This window comes from Lynx canadensis, chromosome A3 (assembly GCF_007474595.2).
Source record: "Lynx canadensis isolate LIC74 chromosome A3, mLynCan4.pri.v2, whole genome shotgun sequence".
NCBI lineage: Eukaryota > Metazoa > Chordata > Mammalia > Carnivora > Felidae > Lynx > Lynx canadensis.
The window spans coordinates 54,086,719-54,107,279 of NC_044305.1; the positions used below are offsets into that span (position 1 = coordinate 54,086,719).

A 20,561-nucleotide genomic window follows, 5' to 3' on the forward strand; every position below is an offset into this window, starting at 1 on the left:
ATAAGCATCACACTCCAAACATGGGGTACAAATGAGAGCACAGGTGCAGATGTTTGAGAGCCCCTGTACTTGAGCAAACCTGGACTGAAAAGTGTCCAGTAGGTTAAAGCAGGTTCCCATCAACTCCACCACCAGGTTAACTGTGGTAGAATCAATACTGCAGTATTTTTTAGCAATGTAAACTCAACATAATAAAGCTCACAGCTAATAACATACCTAGTAGTGGAAAAACTGATAGCTTTTCCCCAAAGATCGAGGAACGAGAGAAGTATGTCCACTCCTGCCACTTTTCAAGATAGTACTAGAATTCCTCGCCAGAGCAATTGGACGAGAAAAAGAAACAAAAAGCACCCAAATCCGAAAGGAAGAAGAAAAACGGTCACTATTTGCAGATGACATGATAAACAAATTCAATGAAGTTGCAATATACAATATCAATATGCTGTACAAATATTGGTTCTGTTCCTCTACATTAACAATGGACTATCAGGAAGAGAAATTAAGAAAGCGATCTCATTTACAATTGCATCACTAAGTATAAAATACCTAGCAATAAATATAACTGAGGAGGTACAATATCTATACACTGAAAACTGTAAGGCACTGACGAAACAAAGAGAAGAAAACACAAACAGAAAGATATTCATTCCATGCTCATGGATTGCAAGAATTAATATTGGTAAAATGTCCATATAACCCAAAGCCATTTTCAGACTCAGTGCAATCCCTATCAAAATTCCAATGGCATTTTTGTCAGAAATAGAACAATCTTAAAATTTTTATGGAACCACAAAAGATCCTGAATAGCCAAAGCAACCTTGAGGGAAAAAACAAACAAACAAACAAAAAAACAAAAAAGACCCACAAAGCTGGAGGCATGGATTTCTGATTTCAAGCTATATTACAAAGCTGTGGTAATCAAAAACAGTATGGTGTTGGCATAAAAAGAGACACATAGATCAATGGAATAAAGAGCCCCAAAATAAACCCATACATGGATGATCAATTAATTTCCAACAAAGGAGCTAAGAATATACAGCAGGGAAAGAATAGTCTCTTTAATAAATGGTGTTGGGAAAACTGGACAGCCACATGTAAAAGAATCAAACTAGACCACTATCTTACACCATAGACATAATTCACTCAAAGTAGACTGAAGGCTTGAATATACGACCTGAAACCATTAAACTCCCAGAAGAAAACATAGGCAGTAAGCTCCTTGACAGTGGTCTTGGCAATGTGTTTTTGGAAGCAAAAGTCAACAAAAGCAAAAATAAACAAGTGGGACTACGTCAGTCTAAAAAGCTTCTGCATAGCAAAGGAAACCATAAACAGAGTGAAAAGTAACCTACGGAATGGGGAAAAATACAAATCACATTATCTGATGAAGGGCTAATATCCAAAATATATAAAGAACTCATACAACTCAGTAGCAAAAACACAAACAAAAAATAGGTAGAGGATCTGAACAGATATTTTTCCAAAGAGGATATCTAAATGCCCAACAGGTACATGAAAAGGCGCTCAACATCACTAATCACCAGGGAAATGTATCAAAACCACAATGAGATATCACCTCATCATACCTGTTAGCATGGCTATTAGCAAAAATACAAGAGACAACAAGTATTGACAAGTATGTAGAGAAAAGGAACACCTTCTCACTGTTGACAGGAAAGTAAGTTGGTGCAGCCACTGTGGAAAACACTATGGAGATACCTCAAAAGATTAAAAAAAGAAGTACCATATGATCCAGCAATCCCACTTCTGGATATCTATCCAAAGGAAATGAAAACAGGATATCAAAGAGATGTGTGCACCCCCAAATTCACTGCTATTGTTATTCACAATAGCCAAGATACGGAAACAACCTACGTGTCTATCCAGCAATGAATGGATTAAGACGTGGTGTTTATGCATAATGGAATAACATTTAGCCGTGAAAAAAAAAAAAAAAAGGAAATCCTGCCATTCTTGACAACACGGATGGACCCTGAGGCATTATGCTAAGTGAAATAAGCCAGCAGAGAAAGACAAATCTTGTGTAGTATCACTTACATGTGATATCTGGCGGGGGGGGGGGGGGGGGGGGGAAGAGGTCAAACTCCTAGAAACAGAGAGTAGAAAAGTGGTTGCCAGGGACTGAGGTTAGAGGAAACAGCCAGAGGTTGATAAAAGGGACACACTTCCAGCTAGAAGATAAATAAAGCTTAAGGATCTAATGTATAACAGAGTGACTACAGTTAATAACACTGCATTATTTAATCGAAATTTGCTAAGAGGGAACCTAAATGTTCTCACATACACACAGAAGAGAAATATGTGAGGTGATGGATGTGTTAATTAACTAGATGGTCAGGATTCTTTCACACTGTATATGGTGTATCAAATCACCATGAAGTATGCTTTCAGTATCTTACAATTTTGTCAATCAGACCTCCAGAAAACTGAAAAAAAGAATAAAGGAAATGATGTGGACAGGATCCCCGTTAACATCTGCTCTCCGACACTATCAGCAAATTGACGGTCTGAAATCTTCGTCTCCTTTCCTTCACTTCGCTCACGAGTCTTCTCACCTAAGCCATGGTCTTTCCTGCCCCATAACACCATGATCCTTCTACCCCTTAAGCTTCTGTCCTGAAAATGGTTCTAAATCGTTTCTCAAAAGATGAGAGATTTTCATCATAGTGTACCATGCCCTTCATGTCTTCCATCCCCAGTAAACCCCAGCCAGCCTCCAACGACCATGAACCTCAGTCGATTCTCAATCATACATGAGAAGAGTTAAGTACAGGCTACGCATTCTCTAACAGTTCTAATGTACATGGGAAAGGGTCTGCCGCCAGGCTTCTCCCATGGTGTCCACTTCGCAAAATAGGCAGGGTCAAGGTTAGGGAGTTCCCAAGATTCTGCTCTTCAACCTCAAAGTGGGGGAGGCTCCAGGGAAGACAATATGGGGCAGGGAAGTGCACAACTTGGTAAACAGGGGCTTGGGACTCCAGTTGGGCCCCTCTGAGATGCAGCATGGACATTCCACCATCTTCATTCATTCCACCCTCAGCCCGGCCCTAGGTGCAGGTCTGAGCTAGGACAGGGCATACTTTGTGTCCCAATAACTGGGCAATTCATTCGAGGCTGACATCCCACTAACCACCTTACCAGGCTAGCACGGCTGTCACTTCTTTCCAAAATGTGCCCTTTTCCTGCTGGCAGTTGAAAGACCACTGACCAAAGAGCATGCTGGGTCCCCACCCATATTACTTAAATGATCTGGAAACTCTAAGATCCATTACCCAGTGAATTCACCTAGCTTGTCCTTGCCAAGGGGACCCAGTATGCCTCGGTGCACACATGCCCTCATTCTTCAAAACTCACTCCAAACAGAGCATCCTCTGGCTTTTCCAGACTCTTCTCTGAGGGCCAGCCAGTTCGCCCTGCCATGTGCACCAGGGACTCACTGTAAGAACCTCAGCCACAGCTGTCAGGGTCCAGCCTCATCCCACAAGGGCATGAGAAAGGCTTTCTAGAGCTTATTTTATCTATTTTTGTAGCTGCTAAAACACAGTGCTAAAATGGTCAATGTAAGAAAAATGGTTTAGAATCTAGTTGGTGCTCACAATAAATATTTATTATACAAATGGATACATCTAATGATTTTCCCACTGGACATTATTCTAAACCACAAAAGTAATTCTTAATAAGTCAATCAGGGTTTTTTGGTCATGGATGTCATGAGCTTATAGAAATTAATTAGTTAAAATAATATGTGTATAGATATTTCTGTAAGTATCTTTTCATGGTTATGAATGGTTCTCTATCTAACTGTACACAGGAATCAACCATTTGCCTAATAGTAATAGATACCTGCTGGGCACTCGTGCGGAATATACTGCCAGGAGTGAGCATGTTACTTTCTCTGCCTTACCACTCTCCGAACGAGACACTTTCAGAATAACTGAAGTGATAACATGAAGTGTGTTAATGTCATTAAGTGTCACATTCTAATACTCATGAATTCCTGATGAATCCTGACGATCAGATTTGAGGATTTGCACTAATTTCTCGCTTATTACCATGAAATACGTGACTGCATTTATAAAAGACTAAGTCTTAAAAGGTTCCACTTCAATGACTATTATAAAAAATTGATTTGCAAAGGGTAAGAGCTTTTCTGTGTAATGGAAATCTCCTAGGATTGGACATGAAACATCCCAATGGTGTTTATCTTACATCAGGTCTGAAGGAGAAACCTGGGAGTGCCCCATCGACGCATGAGGCTATGTAAAGCTAGTAAGAGACCAGTCCAGGGGGCACAGGGTCAGGATAACTTTAAGCATAGTGGGAGAGAGGAAGGAGGGCATAGAATTCAGCTACACAATACGACCTTCAAGCTCTCAATTCCAAACCAAGCCCTAGACCTGGAAATCACAATGAACAACACTCTAAATAAATGGGACATGTCATTTCCTCCAAGTGAAATCATAAAGGATAATAATAAGCTGAAGACACCCAGACACTTAATCCTACTCTTATGAAATACTACCTATTATTTCTGTGCTGTTCAGGTTACTACACATCAAAAAGGAGCAGAAGTAAAATTAAGAAGCCTCCAAAAAAAAAAAAAAAAAGTCGTTAAGGGGGAAAAAAAAACCCACTTACAAAAATTTTAGCAGCAGTTTTAGATGAAATGAAAGCTAATTCTCATCTATATCAAATTAATAAACTTACAGAAATCATACCAAGAGATTCTACAGCCCAAAGTTATAGATTCAAGAACGGTTTAAAACAATTTGTGAATAACACAAGCAAAATAAGGGTCTGAAGGAAAGCTAGTGAATTGGGTGCTCTCACCTCCAAACTGCACCTTCTTCATAAAGCCTGCCTACTGCCCAGCCAGAGACAGAACGCCAGATTAACCACACTACCAAACCACTACCCTTACAATTTCAATCATATGTCCCAAACGATTTGTTAGGGCTGAAAAATATTTCTGTTATACAGACTACATGTTTCTGCCCAGGAACGGCTATTACAGGATCCCTGGATCTCAGAGCCCACATGCTGTATTACGGGTACAGTTTTAACACGTGCGAGCAGATTTCTCATACAACCAAGCAGAATTTTCCCCAGAATCCTTTATCCATTTGCACATTTACACGTAGACTACTCTTCTGGGCGTCACAGTTGGAATGAACCTTTACCAGACCAAAAGCATCCTGAAGGCAGTTCTTATTTATCTCATAGTCCCAGAGCAGCACAAGGAAGGCCTCGACTTGTACAGACTCAAGGCCACCTCGAGCTGGTGCCACAGGGCGTTTTATAAGTGGGGGGACACCCACCATTCTGCTTCCTGGTTACTCAAGTAATGCCATCATGTGCTGATGCAGGAACAGTCAACTCATTTTTGAACCAGGGCCCTTGAAAACTTACAGTTTATGTAGCTCAATACATGAGGGCCACACTTCTTGTCATTTTACTAATGGAAAACCTACCATGCAAATCGAGCATTTGAGGCGAAAGCACCAACTTCTCCCAGCTGTTTTAGGCAGGAAATCACAGGCTTACCTTTGGCACTCAGTTATAAGAGATGACTGGCAAAACGCAGAACTCCTCAAAAGGTGAATTTCTCAGCTGGTCACACCTCCTGACGTTACAAAGCTGCAGGAATTCTCCAGATTCTTGAATCCAACCCAAATCTCAGCAGAGGATTATGATCTGGGGAATCACTTGTATAGAAGGAACATATGAATTCTGAAAGGAAACAGAAAAAAACACATTTATTGGGACCACGTGCTCGTTTGATTTTAAGTTAACTGCCTGAAAATTATTTGCCTGAAACCAGTAATTTTCTTTTTTAAATAGAATTTATTGTCAAGTTAGCTAACATACAGTGCATACAGTGTGCTCTTGGTTTCGGGAGTAGATTCCCATGAATCATTGCTTACATACAACACCCAGTGCTCATCCCAACAAGTGCCCTCTGCAACTCCCATCACCCATTTTCCCCTCTCCCCCACGCCCCCATCAACCCTCAGTTTGTTCTCTGTATTTAAGGGTCTCTTATGGTTTGCCTCCCTCTGAAACTAATTTTTTGCCCCTTCCCTTCCCCCATGGTCTTCTGTTAAGTTCCTCAAATTCCACATATGAGTGAAAACATATGATCACTGTCCTCTGCCTGACTTATTTCATTTAGCATAATACCCTCCAGTTCCATCCACATTGTTGCAAATTGCAGGATTTCATTCTTTCTCATTGCTGAGTAGTATTCTATGGTATATATAAACCACATCTTCTTTATCCATTCATCAGTTGATGGACACTTGGGCTTTTTCCATACCCTGGCTATTGTTGATAGCCCTGCTATAAACATTGGGGTACAAGTGCCCCTATGCATCAGCACTCCCATATCCTTTGGATAAATTCCTAGTAGTGCCATCGCTTGGTTGTAAGGTAATTCTATTTTTAATTTTTTGAGGAACCTCCACACTATTTTCCAGAGTGGATGCACCAGTTTGCATTCCCACCAGCAGTGCATGAGGGTCCAATATTTTCAATACACCCCAGAAAAAAGTTGCTTTGTACCTACTGACCCCTGCCCAAACAAAAACGTCCTCCTCCTCCACCTTCAGATCCCTGTCTGGTACCTCTGAGGCAGTCAGGTACCTCTATGGAGGAAAGAGATGGGGACGGTTGGGACAGCTATCCATAACCCAGGCACGTAAGTTCCCAAGATTCTTCAGCCCTCTTCCCCAAGACGGCTCCTCCCCACAACCTTCCAAGCCTGCTGGAGACAAAAGAAAGGTTGCCCGGTGGAAAGGAAGCAAGTCTGAGAGCCTAATGAAGGGAGAAGGGTTGCAGAGAGCAGGGATGTTTAAATTTAGAGACTCACTCCTCTGTCTCGGAGGTCTCTTGCACTGGCCATTTACTGGGAGAGATCCCCTACTGGACCCCACAGCCTTGTGCTACAAAACATCCCTGCAGGAAATCTGAGAATAACGTCCAGAAACCACAAGGAAGTGGGGACAAGAGCAGCCTGACGGAGATGACCTGTGGCCTCTCCCCCGTGCTCTGGGGGAGTCTGCTGCTGCCTTACATTCTCCGCACTTGGGGGGCTCTTTTCAGTCCTTGCCCAGCATTGCTGAGGGGACCCTGAAGCTCTGTGGACCTCCAAGAGAGTTCACTGACAGTTTTAATTACATTTCAGACCCAGAGGGGATCGGTCCTGACAGTTCACTCAGAGAAGATCTATTTATTCATCTCTAGCATGATTATGACCCAAAACGTTAAATACCCCATGGAAAAAATCAAATTCTATTTTAGTCCAATAGAAAAAGATAATTCAAGTAGGGCTTTCATAAAAACGTTATATGGCACATTCGTAAATTTTGATTAAAAAATTAATTCCTCTTTATGCACTCTCTAGAATTATTTTAAAGGCTGCAGACCTTACAAAATATATATGTATATATGTATATATATGATTTAATGCAAGGAAAAGGTGATGCCGCAGCACAAAAGAAATACTAGGTTTGGGCAAGACGTGTACCAGGACAATTACACCCTTCTCTCTGCTACATGTTTACAATCAAATGACAGGATCTCCAGAAATAGAAATTTTAGTATCCGGACTCAGGTCCTGAGCAAGTATTCTTTTTTTTTTTAACCTTTATTTATTTTTGAGAGAGACAGAGTGAGAGCGGGGGAGGAACAGAAAGAGGCAGACCCGGAATCTGAGGAAGCAGGCTCCAGGCTCTGAGCTGTCAGTACAGAGCCCGATGCGGGGCTCAAATCCACGAATGGCTATCTGGGATTCAAGTGTGAAAAAGGAAGGCTGCAGTGTTTTCCCAGAGAAAAGCATTTCACAGACAAACGGTCAATGCACAAAGCATACGCCTTCAATGGAAATAAACAGAGGGATCAAGACCTGTCTCATCCTGGGTTTAAATGTACCCTGCCCACGTCCTATGTTTATTTAATGTGGGGCCATTGGCGTATTAAAACCTCTGGTAAGGACAAACATTTCCAATCAGATCTTAAGTACAAAGATTTAAACCCATCAGGAAAGCATACACTCTTGTGCAAAAACCACCTCAGACTGCAAACACTACCCAGCACAAGGTCAGCTGGACTGCAGAAGGTTCTCGCCCAAGAATTCACTCAAGGACAGTCTACAGAGTGTGTTGCATACAGACGGGAATATACGAAACGCGTCTAGGTTTTCCTTTGAAAATATCTCCCCACTAGCACCATGTGCATCTCCCTTTAGAAACAGATGACGAAGAGGTAGAACCAGAAAGCAATGAACCCTGATACCAAACATATCTCCCCTCCACATTACTTTGGACTCCTAATAATGCAACATTTTATCACCGCGAAATCCACAGGATTTTCTGAATTGTCTATAACACTGACATTTTCTTTTTCTCAAATATGTTTTTGAAAAACCTGAGCCACAACTTGGGGCTTCTCCCCAGTCTTCTGGGGGCATCTGGCTACAGCACCAGTTACAACTGGGAGGGCGTGCTCTGGGCTTGCGTGCCTCGGTACCACAATCTGCAATTCTGGGAGCACTATGAGTCCTGGGGCCAGGGCCTGGCACAGAGATGCCGCCCCCCTGCCCCGCCACCAGTGCCAACCTTAGTCTAATTTAGACTTCCAGTGCCTGCTACAGCACCAGACACCGGATGTCCAGGGCGGTGTCCTTCATACCTTAGCCCCGCATGGAGGTCCAGTGGTGACATCCATCACTAATGCGCTTTACTCCAGGGGAGTCATGAAGGATTAGCAAGGGGGTACGCACCCCGTTCCGCTGATGGCCCAAAGCTGTGTGCGGGGACGCTCAGCTCTACCTATTTTACAGCTGGCCACTCTTCCCGGACCATCCAAATCTCCCGAAGGCTCATACTGAGTGCTCAGGGGATACCACCTCTCCTTCTCCCTGATTCACAGAAACAGAGTAACAGGCAGAGACGAGAAGAGCTTGTCCCGGTCCCAGTGAGGCACTGCACTGGTGTTCCCCTTCACAGCAACCCGATGAGAGAAATCTTATCATTCAGCTCAGGGACTAAGCCACGAGATGGCCCACAGCCAGAATCTAAACCTACGCTGGCCTGGTTTCAAATTTTTTTATTAACATTTACTTATTTTTAAGAGAGACAGAGCATGAGCGGCAGAGGGGCAGAGAGAGAGGGAGACACAGAATCCGAAGCAGGCTCCAGGCTCTGAGCTGTCTGCACAGAGCCCAACACAGGGCTTGAACCCTCGAACGGTGAGATCGCGACCTGAGCCAAAGTCAGACGCTCAACTGACTGAGCCAGCCAGGCGTCCCAGCCTGATTTCAGAGCCCTTCCAATGCTCTTTCTCCTCAGAAAAGATCACCACTAACAGGTAGAGCCTGGAGACTCAAGCAGAGACTGACTGCCGCTGCCATCGGTCTGGAGTATCTGCTACACTGGGAGGCCAGCTTCAGCCTCTCCAATCAGGTAGGGACGGCATAATGCTGCGTCAAAGAAGCAAGCCCACGAAGGCACACAGTACCTTATTTTCAAAGGAACCGTTTCTCTTAGATGTTAATGCAGCAAAAAGAATTACTGAAAAACATCATCTGACTGGGTTGAGTAGTGCACACAACCAAAAGAGTCGCAGGTTACATCAGGTGAGCATCACAACCCAATCTTACACATACCAAATGCACCACGAGAAACCTCCAGACCCCTAATTTTAGGCCCTCTGGGCTCCCAAATATCACAGCCTCATCTCACCCTTTCTTACCCCTCTTTGCCCTCTCCACGTGAGACCCCTCTTCAGAGCACACAGGCCCCACAGTGGCCCAAGCTGACATCCAGCTCAGAAGGAATATGCAGGGTCCCTGCCTGACCAGAAGGACATGGGGCCAGGCTATCTTGGTGACTTCTGGCAGAACTAACTATGTTTCATTCCTACCAAGCTACTTGGTGGAAAACTTTATTCCAGTGGGAAAGTGCTAGTTTCAGACACTGAACAAAGCTATACAAAAGTCTCCTTGAGTGGCCTGGCTAAAATTCAACCCTGGTTTCTTCCCCCATGTGGACTCACACCATGCACAGTGGTCCCCAGTCAGGGCCCAGAGAGTAATGGAAGGCCATAAGCAAGGGTCCAAATTTCAAAACGTCCCATGAAATTAGGATTCTTACTCGAGATAAAGCAGTCCTGAGCAGGACAAATTCCAAGTTTTTTTCTTTTTAATTTTTATGTGTGTGTGTGTGTGTTTATTTTTGAGAGAGAGCGTGAATGGGGGAGGGGCAAAGAGAGACACGGAGACACAGAATCCAAAGCAGGCTCTAGGCTCTGAGCCATCAGCACAGAGCCTGACACGGGGCTCAAACCCACGAACCACGAGATCACGACCCAAGCCGAAGTTGGATGCTTAACCCACTGAGCCACCCAGGCGCCCTGACAAACTCCAAGATTTTCTGCATTGGGCTGGATTTCTATCTGTTCTAAATGACAATGCTGGTTATCAGTTGATTATATCTGTTGATTAGAAGTTCATTAATGAAAATGGAAGAAAAAAAAAAAAAAGAAGTACTGATTTCTAACTCTGAACAGCCACAAAGTGCCATCACATATGGCTAAGGCAGGTGTTTGGAGAGGAGGGAAAATGGGTCAGATTTTAAGCTCTGAGGTTTCTACGTTCTAAAATAATGGAAATTTCTACCTTGTAGGACTGAAACTGCGGGCAATGGGGTCAACCACATATAAGGAGATCACAAAAAGTGGCATGAGGCCACAGATCAGAATGGGGTCCCAGGCCTGGTTCAGTGACCCAATGCCCTGTATGACTCTGTGCCTCTGTTTCCTCCTTCAGGACAAGGGTCCTTCAGCTCCAATTCTGCGGCTTTGACATACAAGTGGATTTAAGAATTATCAAACTTGACGATGCGGTACCAAAAAAATTATTAAGGCTTATCTAAAATACCATGACAAAAAAGTCATAATGCAAATCTTAATATGAATTTAAGTTTTACAGTCCACTGCCTAAAAATTCTAACAGACAGGGATTTGATTAGCAACGCCACTTTCAATGGTTTGTAAAGATTTTTGTTTATATAGTTGATGGTACAAAACTCCATTCTCCAAAAGGTCTGATAAGGTGTGTTACTCCTGAGATCTTCCCCCTTGTCCAAATCAGTTTTCAGAATCAGCCTACAAAGCCTGCTATAGCTCAACGCCATAGCTGGACAATCTAATGACACATACAGGCATACCTTGGAGTTACGGAGCGTTCAGTTCCAGACCACTGCAATAAAATGAATACTGCAAGGAGCAAGTCATGAATTTTTTTTTTTTTTTTGGCTTTCCAGTGCATTTAAAGTTATATTTACACTATAACGCAGCCTATTAAGTGTGCAATAACATTAGGTCTAAGAAAACAATGTACGTGCGTAATTAAAAAATACTTCATTGCTAAAAAAAAAAATGCCAGCCATCATCACTGATCACCGTGATTAATCACAAATGTAATACTAATGCAATAGTTGGAAATACTGCAAGTCTTTTTTTTTTTTTCAACGTTTATTTATTTTTGGGACAGAGAGAGACAAAGCACAAACGGGGGAGGGGCAGAGAGAGAGGGAGACACAGAATCGGAAACAGGCTCCAGGCTCTGAGCCATCAGCCCAGAGCCTGACGCGGGGCTCGAACTCCCGGACCGCGAGATCGTGACCTGGCTGAAGTCGGACGCTTAACCGACTGCGCCATCCAGGCGCCCCATTGCAAGTCTTAACCAAAACGTGGCATGAAGACATGAAGTGAGCAAATGCCGTTGGAAAAGTGGCGCCAATAGGCTCGCTCAACCCAGGGTTGCCACAAACCTTCAATTCGTGAAAAACGCAATACGACCGAAGAGCAACAAAATGAGGCATGGCTGTCACATTATTAAAAGGCTCACTAGCACTCTTTATGACACGGGCCTGTTGCTGTCCAGATAGTTACAATACGCATAAAAGGTACACTGACAAAACTAAACCTTAAACACTAACATGCACTACTGGATAAAACTTGGGCAAAACCCCCTTTTGTTTCAAAAGGCAGGATGGACGGACAGGGAAGGCAAGGCAACACAAGACAAGACACACAGACTCTAAAATCTTATCTGAGACAATTCTGGTGTGCCAGGTAATTCAAAGGCTTTTAACTATGAATATGTGTAAGAATTATTAATTATTTAATATAATTAAAAGTTCAAGTCCTTTACTTTTGGGGGATAAAGAACTGTAAGAATGGGGGAAAATGGAAGAAAGGCCAAGGTCAACAAATGGGGTAGGGGTGAGCAAATTCTCTAATTTTTTTTTAATGTGTTATTTATTCTTGAATGAAAGAGAGAGCAAGCATGAGCGGGAGAGGGGCAGAGCAAGAGAGAGACACAGAATCAGAAGCAGGCTGCAGGCTCTGAGCTGTCAGCACAGAGCCAGACATGGGGCTCGAACTCACAATCCGTGAGACCGTGACCTGAGCCGAAGTCAGGCGCTCAACCAACTGAGCCACCCAGGAACCCCAAGCAAATCCTATTTCTCTCTCCCCTCCCTCCTTCTCTCTCTTTCTCTCTCTAATTTACACTTTTTAAAAACAGAATCTTAAAAAGCAAGCAAGAAGGCCAGACACAGGCTGTTGTTAACAGTGGTTACAACCAATAAGCTTATGGGGTGGAAACAGGGGTGAGGAGTATGATTTTACTCTTAATTTTTCTGTAATATTTTTACAACTACGTCTTACTTTGGTGATTAGGACATTAATCTATTAGATAAAATCACATCCCCTTTCCCATTTCTCTTCATTGCATGGTTTTCCGGAAGGGAAGCCCAGCCAGGACATAGGGCACATGCTCTCTCCCCTTCCTCTCATCCATACCCCCTGCCCCTGGCACTAAGCAAGCCCTCACCATCAGCCCTCCTCTCCATTCCGGTTCTGCCATTTCAGAACTCCACTGCTAAGATGGCTGCTCACTGCCTTGGTCTCCAAAGCCGTCTCCCACCTTCACCTCATCTTTGGGAACTTCCTGCAGATTCTTGGCTCCCTCCCCACCCTGTTCCAGTGCCCAGTAGAGGGCTGAAATCCTACCCTCTTTCAAGAGGCTGTTCAAGGCCCTTCCTCTCGAAAGAGTTTCTGGATACCTCCAGAGTCAGTCAAGCACTCTTCCTTCTGGGTTTGAATTGTGTCCCCCCAGATTCCTCTGTTGAAGTCCTAACCCCCAGTAGTACTTCAGAATGTGACAGTATTTGGAGATAGGATCTTTAACGAGGTCATTAAGTTAAATGGAGATCGACGCTAATCTGATATGACTGGCGTCCTTATAAGAAGGAGAAGAGACACTAGGAATGCTCGAGCACAGAGGGATGACCATGGGAGGAGGCAGCAAGATGGCAGCCATCTACAAACCAAGGAGAGAAACCAAACCTGCCAACACCGTGCTCTTGGACTTCCAGCCTCAGAACTGTGAGAAAATAAATTTCTGTTCTTTATGCCAATGCCTATGGTCTTTTGTCATGGAAGCCCTGGCAAACTAATATACCATCTCCTTCACCAGTTCTCATCACATATCGCAGAAACCTGAAAAACATGCCCTAAATGAATGCAGGAATGAATGAATGGAAGGAACCAGTCAGTAATTAATCCACCAGAAAACCCACAGCATCTCCCGGCTTCCTTCCTCCTGGGCACAAAAGGAACAGGCTCTCCAGTTTTCATACACATATTCTTTCTTTCGGACCCAGTTTAAATACTGCCACCTCTGGGAACACGCTCCCAGTTCCCCTACATAGAAGGTCTTGCCTTCCCTCCTCAGTGCAAAGTCCTACTGCAACATTTACCATACTGTACCATAATCAGCGTACTTTGCATTTTAACGGAGATGTTTAACCATTTGCAGAAGTAACCAGGGTATGTCTCCCCAGGTACAGTAACACTCAACCTCAACACCTATGGACCTATAGGCAATCACTCTGCCCCAATCCCGACTAGGTGACTTGAAAGCAAATCCCACACGAAAATTATTTTATCTATACACACTTCAGTGTGTATCACCAGTAGATAAGTACAACTCCATTATTACCCCTAAAAGAACAATTAATTCCTTAATATAAACCTCACATTTAGTGTTCCAATTCTCCCAATTTGCTCATAAATGTCTTTTTAAGTTTATTTATTTTGAGAGAGAGAGAGTATGCGCACACATGAGAAGGGGAAGAGCAGAGAGAGGGAAAGAGAGAATCCCAAGCAGGCTCTACACCATCAGCACAGAGCACAATGTGGCACTCAAACTCAGGAACTGTGAGATTGTGACCTGAGCCAAAATCAAGAGCCAGATTAACCAACTAAGCCACCTCATAAATGTCTTTTTATAGCTGATTTATTTGAATCAGGATCCAAATAATGCCCATAAATTACAATGTTTTGTATGTCTTTCAAGTCACTTTAAATCTATTTTATTTTAATGATGATTTGTTATAGAAGCTGGGTCATTTGTCCTGCAGAACATTTAGCATTCTGGATGTTGTAAATTCCATTTCTCTGATGCTGTTTTACATGTCCCTCCACCCCTGGCATTTCCAGCGAATGGGCAGTTAGCACAAAGGACTCATCAGATGGAAGAAGACTAACTTTTCTCAAGGGCAGAGACCCAGGACTGACCCTGTACTTGGTACCAGGGTGCAACCCAATTAATCCATGATTCAGTAAATGACAAAACAAATTGGAGGCACTAATGTATCAGTGCAGTCCTCCGCTTCCGTCCTTTCCACTGGTCCCGCTTCCTTCCTTCCTTCCTTCCTTCCTTCCTTCCTTCCTTCCTTCCTTCCTCCCTCCCTCCCTCCCTCCCTCCCTCCCTCCCTTTTTTATTTTAGAGAGAGTGTGTGTGAGCAGGGAAGAGGGGCAGAGGGAGAGAGGGAGAGGGAAAAAGAGAGGGAGGGAGGAAGAGGGAGAGAGGGAGAGGGAGAGAGGGAGAGAGAGATTCCCAAGCAGGCTCCACACTCAGCGCAGAGCCAGTCAAAGGGCTTGATCCCATGACGCTGGGATCATGACCTGAGCAGAAATCAAGAGTAGGACACTCAACCGACTGAGCTACCCAGATGCTCCTCCACTGGTTCCATTTTCCAGTGGGATCCTCCCTGGGATCACAGGCATGGTGCTTCCCTCCACTTCTAGGCCCTTCAAAAAGAAAAGATCCCACTCTACTTCTTCAACTGGGAATAGGTATATACTTAAGACTAAAAGTCATAAAACAGTCGAAGCACTGAATGCTGTTCTTCTGGTTTTTAATAAAATGATTTAAAAAAGAATAATCATCTGGGGGGCAGATGGGTCCTGGGCAGTGGCTCCAGGTGGCATGGTTTCACTGACGGACACTCTTACACAACCCCAGAAAGGCAGCATTCATGCCCCCAAACTACCCTATTGAGAATGCTTCCCCTGTATTTCTCTAAAACAAGAGTCCTTTTTTTTTTTCTACAAGGAACATTTCCATTGTTTTATATAAATCTAAGCCCAGAATTAATCAAATCAGAAATCTCAAATCCTTTATTTCCCCTGCCCTTCAAGTTCAACACCTCGGCGTTATTTTAGTGCCACACATTAATTTTAGAGAGAACACTAAATCTGCTAAGCCTGCAGCTGACACGCATGGGCATCACAGGATGGAAACATCCAGAGAGAGCTGTTCAGGGGAGGGCCTAGGTTCTCATTAACTCAGGATTAAACCACCGTATTCCTAAGTGAGTGAACTATAGGGCCTGATGCAGATTTTAGTACTCCAGGGATCTGAAGGGCTACTCAAACCCCATTTTTGTTCTAGATCACATCATTGGCCTTTTAAGAAACCAAAACGGGACTCTCAAGATGAGGGTGGGGGACATGATTTTTATAGCTATTAGATGAAGGTAGTGGCTCAAAAAAGACTGGGAAGAGTCCATGATCTTTGGCATATGAGAAATCCCTGGAAGTTTAGAGAACAATTGAGCTCTGGAGGAAGATTTTGTGGGAAGGTTGTTTGTTTTAATTTGGTAAATTACTGGTAACTGAGAAGCCTCCCACAGAATGAATTTGCTGCTTCTTCTTCTTTTCTTTTTTTTTTTTTTTTTGAGAGACACAGAGAGGCCGAGCATGAGTGGGGGAGGGGCACAGGGAGAGGGAGACACAGAACCTGAAGCAGTCTCCAGGTTCTAAGCTGTCAGCACAGAGCCTGATGCGGGACTCGAACCCACGGACCGTGAGATCATGACCTGAGCCAAAGTGGGACGCTTAACGAGTGTGCCCCGAATTTGCTTCTAAGGAACTGTGTGGAAAAAAAAAAAAATCTCACTGCATATTATCCTATTTCATTCATTTCTGACGGGTACTGAATACACTTGATTTGTTTCTCCCACTTTTAATTAGGGGCGATGCTCATATAGATAATATAGTATCTCCTAAACGTATCCCATAAAATTCCATAAAATATGGAATGAAAAGGAAGTTGAGTGAATTAAATTTTCCCATCAAAAAAAGGCTAACAGTTATAAAGTTTAACTTCCAGAACAAATCTATGATTATTCCAAGTGAACAGAAGTGTTAATAATATTGTGTTCCGAAAGTATGCTTAGCTACTTTTAAATATTCCTAAAATGGTCAGAGTGTGTTTAACCCCCATTTTCCCCAAATGCCAGATGCTTTCACAATTCTGTGCGTTTATGTCTACTATTTCTTTCCCTATACTGGGAATATCTTTACCCCTCCAGCTTCCCAAAGCCACTGTCCAGACAAATCCAACTCATTGCTCAGACATGAACTCAAATGTTCTCCTTTTGGGGACATTCTACAGGAATGGAGGATGTTTCTGAAGAAATCACTCTTTTATAATCATAAACTCTCCTATTTCAAGGCTATCTAGACAGGAAGAGCCTCCAGGAAAGGACCTCCACACGCTGAGGTCCATATGGCTTGGCCACATGGCAGGCGCTCGAAAAAAATGATAATATCCGACATTTATCATCCAATAAACTTTCACTTCCTTAATTATATTTGTAAGATCTGTTGCAATTGTCCAATACCCTACAGCATTCAGTGCCATCTGGCCCAGAATCCTCTCCTCCCAAATTTCAATCCAAGAGACCCTGAATCCCTTATACAACTGTCCTTGAGCCAGCTTGTGAGTGTGAACATGGAGCCTTAAATACAGATAATGATGTAACCATGCCAAAACCAAAGGATGGTTCTACTTAACGAACCATATTTCTTAATTTTACTGCTATAAATTAATTTTTCTAGAGTATTTCACTTGTTAAATAAATTAGCAATGAATCAATGAGAGGGAATGAATCAAAGAGTACTTTGAAATTCTAGAGTTCAAATATATATATATATATATATATATATATATATATATATATATATGTATGACTTCCTATGGCAGCTGCCCAATTAATGTCATCCATAAAGCCATTCAAATACTGTGTGTGGGCTGAAATCCAATTAAGTCATTTCTGTCTGAATATCCCCAAAGAGCCTCCTGGTGAGCTCAAAGTAGAAATAATCACAAATGCCAGATTAGCTGTGTAAGCACTTCCAAAGCTGAAACCAGACGAGAGCGTGAAAATCTACAGGCCCAGCCTTTTAACTGGGCACAAAGGAAAAAACATTTCAATGACCACCTGGCAGAAAGTCAAACCCATTTCCTTGGTCTGCCAGGTCTTCTCAGATAATCCTCACCCAGTGTAAGCATCAAAAAAGAAAAAAGCTTTGATCCCTTCATTTACACACATTATGAAATGATAAACTTTCACTCCACGATGCATTTTTGTGCACAAGAGGAAACAGGAAGAGATTTCAAACTTGCTCTGAATTCACCATTTTGTTCAACCAACCCTTTATGGACTAGGTCTTAAAATTAATAAACAATGAAATTTACAACTGCCTATATGCATGTAATTTGTTCCATAAAAACATGCAAAACCAAAACCTTTGGGAGAGTGAGGGACAGAACAGACTCAGCTCATGAGTTCAATTTCTCCTTCACCTTACAACCCATCACTCAGATTCCCAAGTAGGCAAAATACAGAGTATCTTCAGGTTATGTACAATAGCCAACATCTTGAGTGTTTTTACCATGTAATCCAGAAACGGAAAGGGCACTAGCTTGCCTATTCATTCTCAACAGATCCTTCCTAACATCTACTGAATTAGTATGTCTACAATTTGTGAAAGCTCCTGGTGGTTACAATGCCAGCCGCAGGTAAGAACCACTACTAGAGAGGAAGAAGAGAAAGTAAAAAGGGCCAGATCAAGAAACCTTATTCTCTCAACTTTCAATATTCGAATACAAGGACTGTCTGAAAGAAGATTAATCCAGGTAATGAAGTTGGCCATGCCTCTGCATAGGCTGTAAAGGACACAAGGACTTTGTTTAAACTGGATGCAAATCCCAGGTCTACGTCTCACTAGTTTTAGGACATTGAGGCTGCTACTTAGCCTCGGAGACTAGGTTTGCTTGGAGGCAGTATCAGTCACCTCACTGGTAGAATCAAAGGCACGCTTAGTCAATGAAAACGTGCAACATATCCACTATGTGCAAACACTGTACATAAATAAGGCACAGAACACCTGCTGTCCTTCTAAAGACCTCATTCTGGTGAGGGACCAAAGTCAAATATGAGATGACACAGCAGAGTTTCTTTATTTCTTCAGTTACAAGAAAATTCACCTATATAATATGTACATCAGCTAACTTTTTCTAGGTAACGTCTAAAACAGATGCGTGCTATCCAAAATTTCTGCTAATGTCTGCTTTACAATTAAAAAATTATAAGGAGCGCCTGGGTGGCTCAGTCGGTTGGGCGTCCGACTTCGGCTCAGGTTATGATCTCACGGTTCATGGTTTGAGCCCCGTGTCAGGCTCTGTGCTGACAGTTCAGAACCTGCAGCCTGCTTCCGATTCTGTGTCTCCCTCTCTCTGGCCCTACCCTGCTCACGCTCTGTCTCATCTCTCTCTCAAAAATAAATAAACATTAAAAAATATTGAAATAAAAAAATTATAAGGAGACAATCAAACTGAGTGTGTGTGTGTGTGTGTGTGTGTGTGTGTGTGTGTGTATAAACAAACATAACAGCTTTAGGTAAAAAATACTTTATGATGGAACAAACAAGGAGGTCTAATCTCACCTTCCTGAGATGAATCTTCTGACAGAGGACCTACAAATGTCTCTCGGGACCTCTTCTCCAAGCAAAACCTTCCTCACTGGAAAGAGGACAAGGTTCCCTGAAACTCATCACACCATTCTTGCTTCTAGGCAGACTTCAAGTTAAGTCACCCAACTCATACCGTGCTGGGTGCTGGACACACAATAGACAAGACAGACGTATGCTTTACTCCCACAAAGCAGACTCAACAGACGACTGACTGGAAGAGCCAAAATGGGACTTCTGGATGCTATAGATCACTGGCCATCACTTGTGTAAGAGACGCACACAATCAGTCAGGGATGACCAGAAAATGAACACACTGCTGCTAACTCGCATGGTAACAGTGCCTAACCCCGCCATGCTTTTCAGGCAGCATCACACCTGCCTGGGGGGCGGGGCAGGGGGTGGGGGTGGCCTCTCATCACACCTGGGCAGGTGTTTTCTGAGCGTTGTGTGCTCCTCACTAATCCTCCTGCTCCACTTCACCAGGCCGGTTTCAGTCCATCGTTCCAGCTCTGCAAGAATTCGAGATTCTTTTTTAAAAAAAAATTTTTTTAATGTTTATTTATTTTTGAGACAGGGAGAGACAGAGCATGAATGGGGGAGGGGCAGAGAGAGAGGGAGACACAGAATCGGAAACAGGCTCCAGGCTCTGAGCCATCAGCCCAGAGCCTGACGCGGGGCTCGAACTCACGGACCACGAGATCGTGACCTGAGTCGAAGTCGGACGCTTAACCGACTGAGCCACCCAGGCACCCCAAGAATTCGAGATTCTGATTCGGTCCTGGATGATCCCTATCACTCCATCCGTTTATCATGGTCAAATCTGATACCCAGGTTTCCATCCATGCTGCGGTACAAATCACTGCCAAGGACAGCACACATCTGAGACCTTCACTCAGGGAAGGTCAAACTAGCAGTCTACACTCGGTGGCCATAAGGCCATCATACCAGCTATCAATTCACATAATAGTTCGATACACAGGGAGATGGGCCTGTTTGGTGAACGAACTTTGGCTTTGGAAAGAAATGCCAGCCCCATCCCTTACTGGCTCTGTCTTTTGGCAAAATGGCTTACTGCGTCTAAAGCCTAGGTTTCCTCATCTATAAAATAGCAGGAAGAGATGTGTTATATAGTTGTGTTGTATACACTAAGTGGCATACGAAGTCCCAGGTGCATAGGGGCACTCAGAGAAAACACTATTTTGTTCCCCCTATTAGACACTGAAATGCCTCTGGTCATAGTGGGGGAGTGAGCCGAGGGCCACCCTGCCCCTAAACACCCAACCTTTGCATTGGGCCTGCCAGAGAAGACCAAGGACAGTCCCCCCAGAGTAGATGAGCAGCCAACTGGGAGATCAGAGGACGATGGG

At 43.4% G+C, this 20,561-nt stretch overlaps 1 protein-coding gene across 4 annotated transcripts in view; it reads right to left on the minus strand.

The window, feature by feature from the left end:
* The window catches only part of NCK2 (NCK adaptor protein 2), a 153,292-nt gene that overhangs the window by 68,549 nt on the left and 64,182 nt on the right, over window positions 1-20,561 (minus strand). For all 4 annotated transcript variants that reach the window (XM_030310303.1, XM_030310299.1, XM_030310301.1 and 1 more), the window contains exon 2: window positions 5,566-5,751. The gene's annotated coding sequence lies outside the window, so the exon portion shown is untranslated. The remainder of the gene's footprint in view (window positions 1-5,565; window positions 5,752-20,561) is intronic.